The sequence below is a fragment of the Adiantum capillus-veneris genome, chromosome 1 (genome assembly GCF_014529385.1).
Source record: "Adiantum capillus-veneris isolate H3 chromosome 1, ASM1452938v2, whole genome shotgun sequence".
Classification (NCBI taxonomy): Eukaryota; Viridiplantae; Streptophyta; class Polypodiopsida; order Polypodiales; family Pteridaceae; genus Adiantum; species Adiantum capillus-veneris.
Genome location: NC_140931.1, coordinates 21881191 through 21891226, shown reverse-complemented (window position 1 = coordinate 21891226; position 10036 = coordinate 21881191). Strand labels below are relative to the sequence as shown.

General features: G+C 42.8%; 1 pseudogene across 1 annotated transcript; it reads right to left on the bottom strand.

Annotated features, from left to right (window-relative positions):
- Positions 1-2516: 2516 nt before the first annotated feature.
- Positions 2517-5313, bottom strand: LOC147464405 (LEAF RUST 10 DISEASE-RESISTANCE LOCUS RECEPTOR-LIKE PROTEIN KINASE-like 2.3; annotated as a pseudogene). Its single transcript, XR_015187624.1, has 2 exons — positions 4255-5313; positions 2517-3863 (listed from the first exon to the last, which is right to left on the bottom strand). The product of XR_015187624.1 is annotated as an LEAF RUST 10 DISEASE-RESISTANCE LOCUS RECEPTOR-LIKE PROTEIN KINASE-like 2.3 (transcript).
- Between the last annotated feature and the right edge of the window lie 4723 nt (positions 5314-10036).

Sequence of the window (10036 nt, the reverse complement as noted above, 5' to 3'; positions counted from 1 at the left end):
TGATGTTTTATGGCAGGTAATTTGGGAGACAATATGAAAATGATAAACTACGAGCCTTAATTATATATTGTAGGAATCATCTGAATCAAAAATTATATACTAAACATGAAATCCACTCAATTGTAAAGGTTGTGTTTTAATCATCCTTTTGGTAAGACTGAAAAAATAACTTATGCATGTTGCTGCTATAATTCTGTCTATGATTTTTTTTTTTTTTGGCATTGATAGGAATTGGAGCTTTTTGCATTTCAATCTATGCATCAAAGCCTTGGGGGGTGCACTATGTAACCATGTTAATATATAATTTAAGTTCGAAAGGAGGGGTTTGAAAATACAAAAATTTTAGGCAATTTAACAGGGATGCATTAAAATAAGGGGTTTTTATATTCAATTTTTGATTTTTTTAAAAATAAGGGGTCATTTTATTCATTTAGACATGCTGAAAGAGGGGTTTTTTAAATACCCCACGAACGCACGCTATATAGGGGGCTATTCAATGGTGAACCCCCCGAGATCAAAGTAGTATTCACATCAGCCATAAATTCCAACATCTATCAATAGTGCAGCTGGCAAAGCTATTTAAGTAGTTGGCTACTACCTCTCCATATGGGATCCTTTGACCTTTCAAGAACTCTATACATTGACTTTTTACTAGATGGCTATTGCCTCTTAATCATCTCTTAATGTGAGACACTTGGATGGTTTTTGGTCTCTTTGCATGGGTGATAATGTATATAGCTTCATGTTTTCATTATTGTGATTAAGAGGTGAAGATCTGAGAACAATTTCTTTGCTCAATCATAACAAGTGATGATTTTCAAATGCTAAAGAGGTTGTAAAGTCTCGTTCTGGAATGAAGTGCAATCGTATCTCTCATTTCTATGGAGGAATGCTATCCCTAGTTTTGTCTTATATTTTGTTTTACGAGATTTTGCATAACCTCCATTCAATTGTATTTGGGCCATATAAAAGAAATGTCTCAAGAACTGTATCAATCAAGCATGGTCTCTATAAAGATAGCATTGGGAACATGAATTGGTCTCTAAGGCAGACGAACTTGAATTTTTGTATGATTAACTGATAAAAGTCTTCGTAATTCTTTGATAGTTTAATCTTTCATATAAACTACTAACTTCTCCAACTCGGTGCTTTGGATCCGGGTAAAGTTAAGTTCCTTGGTTGTTGCTTAAGATTTTTCTTGGAATTTAGTGGCGTTGATTGTTTTTTCAAACATCTATTTTCTAGATTGTAAGCTTCGTGCCATGCTAAGCAAACTTTGTAATAACAAACCTCATATGCATTAGATTATTGATGATTCTAATACTCTGTTTATTCTTATGTACTTTGACGTTTATGTTTGGATGAGAGAGGGCCTCTTGTGTAAGTGGCTCTATCGGACGTGGAATGTTAACTTTGCCAGATTTGGATAGCATAGAATGTTTCTTTTCTAAATTACTATCTAGCTGGGGACAAGCATACTTGCACTTGCTGCTATTTGAGAGCACAAAACATTGTCTGCTTTTTTTTTGAAATTAGTATTGTAATTGCTTATGGACTATATGCTTTACTTGTGATTGCTATTTCTTTTCAGCAAATTGCATTTTTAAAAGAAATTGATTCTCTCTTATGATACATGGTAGAATTCTAATATGCCAAAGTTTTTCGCACATTGGAAAAACAACATTCCATTGTGAAAAACGTCACACGTGAAGTAGCATAATATAAGAAAATTTTTCTCATGTTAGAAGTATTTGTTAAACTTTAAAAAAAAAACTTAGAGGCTTTTCGAATGACTGAAACTCTTTCTCATTTATGAATAAAAATGAGATAATAATCTCAATTATGACTTTCAAGTGAGAAAAGCGTTAAAACTTGTTGTTGTAAGGAAATGGTCATGTGAGGCCTAGTTATCAGTTATTTGAACAAATAACTAAGCCTTATTCTTGGTCACATGCAAAAAGGAGCATTAAATGACTTACTAAGCCTACCCTTTGTAACTATGCCGAATTTGGCATAGTTGTGAAGTTCAAGGCATAGTTGGGAGGATGAATGAATAACTAAGCCTCGTGTGACCATGCAAGAGGCTTAGTTATTCATAAAATGCTTTGTCTGAGCATAGTTGGCATAGTTATCAATAACTAATAACTAAGCCTCGTGTGACCATGCCCTAAGCGACGCCATCCTATAGACCCTTAGAATGTTGTAGGAATTTGAGGCCGTCCAATAGCCTACAAGTGACAGCAATAGTTCCAAAGGAGTGCTTTCAGTGACTACGTCTTTGTGGTGATTCATGAGTTGCAGGGATTCTCTCATTACCTTTTAGGTTATGTAGGCTATGTCAGCTACACAAGTGACTCAGGATCCAAATGGTTGGAACTTGGGTGATCATCTACTTCCAAAAAGCACAGCCACAATATGCTTCTCGGCTCTCTAAAACCTCGCTTAAGTACAACAAAACACAAAACAATTCATCACATCTCAATATGCACAAGGATACAACATCATCAAGTCGCAAATGGGCTATCATCGACCGACGCTGATAGGCGTACACTCTTGCCTGTCATGGCTAGTGATAGTGAAAGGAGTAAGTGGTGGGGTGGTGGAGATGCTTGGTTTAGGTGGGGTCTTGGAGATGGAAATTGTGCCTTCCATATATTGCACCACCTCACTCATGGATGGCCTACTTGCAGGGTGGTCTTGGATGCACCACAAAGCTACAAAATCCGCTGTCCAAATTTGATGGCCCTGAGCCCCGGCATCATCCTCTCCATGTGATGTTTGCACCAAAATCCCTAAGCGAGGATCTAACACCGCCCGCATATTACCCTGCATAGCAGCATCAAAGGCCACTGCTGGGAAGCAACACATGCTGTTTGTACCAGCATCCTGAAGAGCGAAATTGCGGCGACCACCACTGATGAGCTCTAACAGTAGCATCCCATAGCTGTACACATCAAACTTTGTGCTCAGCCTGCTTTCTCCTCCCCTCCAAAACTCCGGTGCCATATACCCCAGAGTTCCTCTTGCCAGCGTCACTACTTGGATCTCATCTCTACCCATTAGCCTTGACAACCCAAAATCTGCAATCTTGGGGCTCATGGCCTCATCCAAGAGTATGTTTTGTGGCTTGATATCGCAGTGCACTGTGCGATGTCGGCACTCCTCATGCAGGTAGCTTAATCCCCTTGCTATCCCTAATGCTATTGCATACCTTTGACTCCAATCAAGCATTCGCTCTTCGAGATCAACGCCGCCGTCGCCGCCATTTTTGCTTGGAATGAGCCATTTATCGAGCGAGCCATTTGCCACATACTCATATACGAGCATTTCATGATCTTCTTGAACACAGAAGCCTAGGAGCCTGACAACATTGACATGATGAATTCGCCCTATAGTAGCCAACTCGTTCAAGAACTGTTTCTTCATGTGTTTTAATGACCTAATCTCCAACACCTTCACAGCAATCTCCACTGCAATACCTGCTTCTCGGTTACTTGGTCCAAGTGTCCCTTTATAGACCACACCAAAGCCCCCTTCGCCAACAACACAGCTGAATGACTTTGTTGCAGATGCAATGGAGCTGTACGAGTACTCGATGGGCCGCTCAGTGAGACCCTCCAACTCCCTCAAAATAATTGAAAGATTAGGCCTGTAAGTGGACTCTTGCAGGCGTCTCAACACTTTCTTCAACACATATATCGATAGACGTAACAATTTTGAGGCGAGATCGTGAAAACCCTTTTTGATCTTGCCAAAATAATGGAAGCCCATAAAAGCCAGCATTAGAGCTGCCAGTGCTAATGCGACGCCTAAGCAAATTCGAAAGACATGGTTGCATTGCAACAATCCATCAACGAAGTAGTCTGAAACATATAAGGAACTCAAATGTTAGAAATGCAGGCGCTTCATCATCAATCACAAGAAGGTTTATAAAATTTCTCATGTAAGAAAACAGAGTCTTTTTCATTGTTTTTCATACCGTGCATAACGTCATGAGCTTCTGCTCGAGAGGCACCGCATACCTAGCTAGATACAATTGGGGGCATGGGACCACCAGCCCCCATCGGGCCGGCGGTCACCTGCCCCAATCGTACCTAGCTAGGTATGCGGTGCCTCCCTCACAGAAGCTCATGACGTTGAGGTAAGTCACAAGAATTACTGTGAGAATTTGTCCAAAACTTCTTGTGAATGCATGTGTTCATTGTTCATGACAATCAATGATCAGGAGTAATTAACATTAAACGAGAACATCACCCAATTGGCATGTTTGTGTGTAAGGATCTATTTTTCCATCAAGTCCACACTCGCAGTAGCTCATTCGAGTGAAAGAGAGAAATTGATCATCATAAACACAGTCTCCCCCAGCGTTTAGACAGCTGCTACACGTGCTATCTGTCCAAGAAAGTTGAACTAACCCTTTTTCCATCAATGGTGACCCTCGCACATCAGCTATACCAAATGTAAAATGGGAGCATCCCAAGGTATCCATGGCATGACGCAGCCTGAGCTCCTTGTCTGGTGCAATCAGGCTAACGCAAGTCGAAGTTGCAGCAAGCTCATTTTGACATATTTTTCTATGGCTGTTGCAATACGGGCTTTCTTGCTCCCATTTTGCACTAGAGTTCACATAGTCAGACACAGCAGCCAGATCTGAGCAATTGAAGAATAGGTAAACATTTTAGCTAGAAAACTGAAATGCATCGTCGGCAAAACCGGTAAGATTGAAAGAGGCAGGGATGTTGAATTGAGACAAATTGTGGGAGGTGAAGAGAGAGGCACAAAAGTCCATGCTGAGCAAAGACGTGTCCCACGTAAGATTGATGTCGGCCTCCCCCAGCTCAGGCTCACCTGATGCAGTGATATCTATTATCAGGGCAACGGGAGGTGGATCACCAGGGTTGGCTGCTTGCAGGGTAACAGATAAAGAGTTCCAATGAGCATGAGCAGAGGAGGAGCCGCAATTGGAGAGAACAAAGGCGGGAGACGCAGCACAAGAGGCAGAGTTCGAAAGGGTATGAAATGTTGAGATCAGCACACGGTACAAACGGCCCACATGGGGTAGAATTCGCTGCATTGAGCTCACCATTGCCGGCCATGCATGTCCAGGTCATAACCAAGGACAGCAAGCAGAGATTCCAAACAACAGCTTTGTAGCCCATCTTCCGCTCTATTGTGTATTTTGACTAATGGGTGTGGAGAATATATGCTACATTACAAACCTGCAGCAGGTAGAGCTTGATGATTGTTCAGCCATCTCAATATAGCATGCATGTTCGCTTTGAGAACCAAGAGATCGCCATTTTCCAACTCATATAGTGCACGTCTGGATGAATTAGCACAAACACCTTGAATTAAAGAAGAGGATGTTTGAGATCAAGGTGTATAAGGTGTAGGTGGTTCCAAAGGACGGACCCATATTGTAGCGTGCCATGACCATTACTGAGCAATGCAAAGCCAGCGATGGAGTAAATATGAGAGAGCAAACAGCTGGGGCACTACCTAATAGCAAAAGCTCTCCCCCAACAGACGGCACGTTGGGAGCGCAGCTAATAATTAGTGCTCCGCGTACGCAAAATTTCAAAGTAAAAAAGTAGCGAAAACTAAATCACCAACCACGACGACGACATGGTCGGAAAGAGAGGTAGCATCCCCTCATGACTATTTGCCTTGGATGGTGATAAGCCCGTTTATGGCATCGACAGTTCCCAAGTGGGGCGCGGGGAGCGAGGGCATCTCGATCGGACGCGTGGGAAGTCGCATGGTGGCACGGGGCAGGGTTGCCTGTTGCAAGACGTAAACCTGAGCGTGTCGTGGGGCTGCGAAGTGACGACGTGGCGGGGTGACGAGGCACGAGGTGAGACTGATGAGGCGGAGGATGATGACGGGGTTGGGTATCATTTCATTCGATTTCAAAAATTGCATGATTAGGGACTGCGTAGGTAGTTACATCGTAGTACTACGAAGGTTCTCCATGCATGCTCCGCATGAGCGCGCGGGAAGAGCGTTGAGGGACTGTCATTGCAAGCCTTCTCTCCCCCTCTTCTGAACGGCGCCAGCGCAAGCAGGTAGAGCAATTGATGTTGCAGCTAGCCGTGGCCTTGTGTTGATGCAGCTCTCCTCTCTCTCTCCTCTTCTGAAAGAGCTCGCCACTTCTGAGCTTCTGTCCCTGCTCTAGTTGCATTCGTCATGAAGAATCGATATCTCTCCACAGCCACCCACAATTGAGCTCTTCAATTGTAAACCCGGGCAAGTTAGGGTATTGCAATGCAAAAATGGGAGAAATTTGATGCTATCAATAGGGCAGAGGATCTTCTTGCCATGGCTTCATGATTGGATAGTTGGGGAGAGGTGGAAATTTAGTCAGTGTAAACCTGGGCAAGACATAGAATAAGGGCAAAAATGGAAGGGATGGCTTGTCATTGGGATTTGAATGAACTCCCAGCCATTGAGAAACAGCCACAGTGGATAGACTCTTCAAACCAGATGCTTGGGCGACAAGGTCCTCTTGATATGTATCAAATTTATAGCACCTCTGATAAGGAGATGGATAGGCGAGATTGTAGTGATAGCCACGAAATGCCAAATTGATTTGAAATGGCTCAACAACCATGCCTAGATGCTTTTGCATTTACATCTAATCGGTATTTTGCCTTTGATAGACAAGGATACAGCTTGATGATTGCTTCCATACAAAAAGGGCAAGGACCAACCATAGATTCTCTCAAAGCAGTGGACAAACGGGGCCTCTTGGACTTGAGAAGATGGGGAAGAATCCATGTAGAAGGCGAAGATAGTTCCAACAGGCGGGAACTATCTCTTGGAAAGTCGAACAGTGGATCAGTCACACATCAATAATTACCACGACAATTACTACAGTAACTTCTAGAAGGCTACAATAGAACCCATTACATTGTAATCGGGCTTCTTGCTTCTTACTTCTTAGTTCTCTTGGTTTTAGCCTTCCAAGTATTTCTTGAGCTACAATCTCTTCGCCTGTAACTTCACCTTGTAATCATTACTGCTACTGTAATTATTTGAGCTTCAATCCGTTATACCTTGTACTGGTTGTTCCTGAACTATGAATCTTAAACTACAAACACTTTTCTAGTTGTCGAGTCTGTCTCTCATTTCATTATACTATTTCAGTTCAGATAACTATTTTAGTACAGTCTCTAGTCTCTATTCCATTTTCACTGAATGAGCTGACGACTTACCAACAGCTCTAAATTCTAATTGGAATCAGTTATCTGAAGAGATCAGCTCCAATTCCAATTTGGCGATCACGGTGGTTAGAGCTGTCTGCTCGTTGACCAAAAAACTCTTCTCCCAGTTAGAATTTTCAGTTATAGTGATGGCGCCCAAAACCAATCGTGGTCAAAAACCATCACACCGCGTTGACCCTGTTCCTGAGGAATCAGAACGAGACTCTGATCCTAAGAAGGACCGGGTGACTGAGACTGAGGCTCAGGAGGAGTACAGTCATGTTGATGAGGCGAAGGACTCTCAGCACTCCAGTTAGTCCAGAAGGAGAAGGGCTGAGAGAGAAGAACGCAAGGTCAGGAGTTCTCGGACCACACATAGGGATAGTGGGGCCAAAGGCAACAAGGGTAGTCGTCACAATTCCAGTAGAAAAGCCAGAGAAGAGATAGAAACTGAAACTGACGAAGAAATTGATTGGGATGCTGATACGGACCATTAAAAAAAGTCCTCAAGATGGAGTCAAGTTTCAAAGCTCAGAAGAGGCAATGAAGATGCTGACCGGCATGATTATACCTCTTCATTGAAAATTTCTTTCCCAGTGTTCAAAGGTGGGAAGAAAGATGATCCAGATGTTCATATCCAAGCTTTTGAACAATATGCTCAGTTAAAAAATATTAATGAAGATGACTGGGGTGAATACTTTCCTCATACACTAAAGGATGCAGCAAGAAAATGGTACTACCATTACCCAGCTTGCCAACTCAGATCATACAACAAATTTCTCAAAGCTTTCAGACTGGAATATTCAGAAAATAGAGGAGATGATGACATCCTCTGTGAACTGGATAAGATAAAGCAAGAAAAATTATCAGTCAGAAGTTATGTTGAGAAAATCAAGGAGCTAACCAGGCAGCTGCTGCAGGAGCCACCATCAAAAAAGAGGTTGTGAGCATGGTTTTTAAATGGGTTCCACAATAAAAAGATTAGAGAACAGGAGGTGTCCACACCAACAAAAAAATTCAATGATTTGGTGTAGTGTGCCGTGAAGCTTGAACAACAGACAAAGAAGGAGAGGAGTCACAAGAAGAGGAGGTCCAGTAGTAGCAGTTCTTCCATTGAGAATTCTGATTCCAGTAAGACCTCCACTAGCTCTGAAAGTAGCTCAGATGACAAGAGCAAAGACAAAGCCAAGAAGGGGTCTTGGTCAAGGAAGATTGATGAGATGGCCCGACAGATTGCTGAAATCAGTCAGACCAAGCAACCAGTTAGAAGAACGAAAACTTGGTGTTCAAAGTGTAAATCTAAAGATCATGTTTCCAATGAATGTCCACAATGTACCTATTGCAAAGCATATGGTCATTTATGGAACAATTGTGGCATTCACATTCATCACTTCAAGAAGGGAAAAGATTTGTCTTTAGTGGCATTTACCAATGCAGAACTAGTCAGAGTGAAGACTACCAGTGTACCCCAAGAAGAGAAATCAGGTATTAGTAGTACTGGTACTGGGCGCGACAGGTACCAGGGGCGTACTGGCCGGGGCCGGGGTCGTGGTAATTTCCAGAACCGAAGTCTGAATTGTTATACTTGTGGCAAGTATGGGCATTTTGCGGCTCAGTGTCTAGAAACACCTACTACTGCGGCTACTCAGGCAAAGGCCCCAGAGTCAGTTTCTATACGAGCAGTTACATACAACAAAGGAGTGGTCATTGAGGAAATTCCAGATGAGCCGGCAAAATCAGTCAGTCCTGAAAGTAGCAAATGGGCTCAACAGAGAGAGGTGTGAAAGGAAAAGGGTAAAGAAAAGGTAGTTGATGAATGGCAGGAGCAGAGAGAACTGGCGGCTAAGATCACAGAAGATTTAGCCAAGAAGTTGCCAAAGCAGCTAGAAAGTTTTGATGCTCGGGTCATTCAAAAGATATCAGCCCAGTCTTTTGAGAAAGCACAACCAGATCAGTTAGAGTATGGGATTCCTGAGACTATGTTGGCTGTAGTTCAGGGACTGATGGAGGAATTAGGGAGCGTTGAATCAGATATAACTGCAACAAAAAACATTGAAAGAGGCATTGAAGGCACCAGAACAGAGGAATGGTACTGGTACTGTGCAGATACTCCCGATTCTTCAAGTTCTGATAACAAATCTGATCAAGAGAGGGAAGAAATTCATGTCAAAATTTGTGATAGGATTCAGAAACTCACAATTGAACTAGATGATATTAGAAAAGCTTTGCCTGAAGCAACGAAATTCATCAGACAACGAAGGTGAAAGGGCGGTGGTAATGCGTGTGCTAGTCTCCACCCAACCGTGCTATCTTATAGCCTCCCCCTAGCGTACACACTGTCTGGCCGTGCCGGTGGCCTTGCCCATAGGACCCATGTCCTTACATTACCCCCCCCCCCCCTGGAGAATCGTTTTCGTCCTCGAAAACGAACGTAGAAAAACGTTTCTTAAGTGCGGAGACATTCTCCCATGTAGAACCTTCTTCAGGTCTATCTAGCCATTTTACCAACACCTGTCGTCTGACATGATGTCTGGTCCGAAGCTCATGAGAATCCAAAATCATTTCGGGCTCAGGAGGAATGCTTGGCGGTTCGATAAGGTCAACCATCACACCTGTGTTAATGACATTATCATTCTGTCCTAGTTGTTTTCGTAAATGGCTAACATGGAAAACAAGATGAACTCGTGAGTGCTCTGGAAGAGCTAACTTATAGGCCACTTGACCTATACGTTTGAGAATGGTAAACGGTCCACAATAGCGTGGTGAAAGTTTAGCAACTTTTCCCGTCTTCAGACTTTCTGAATGCTCCAGAACTTTGTGGAAAACCTTGTCTC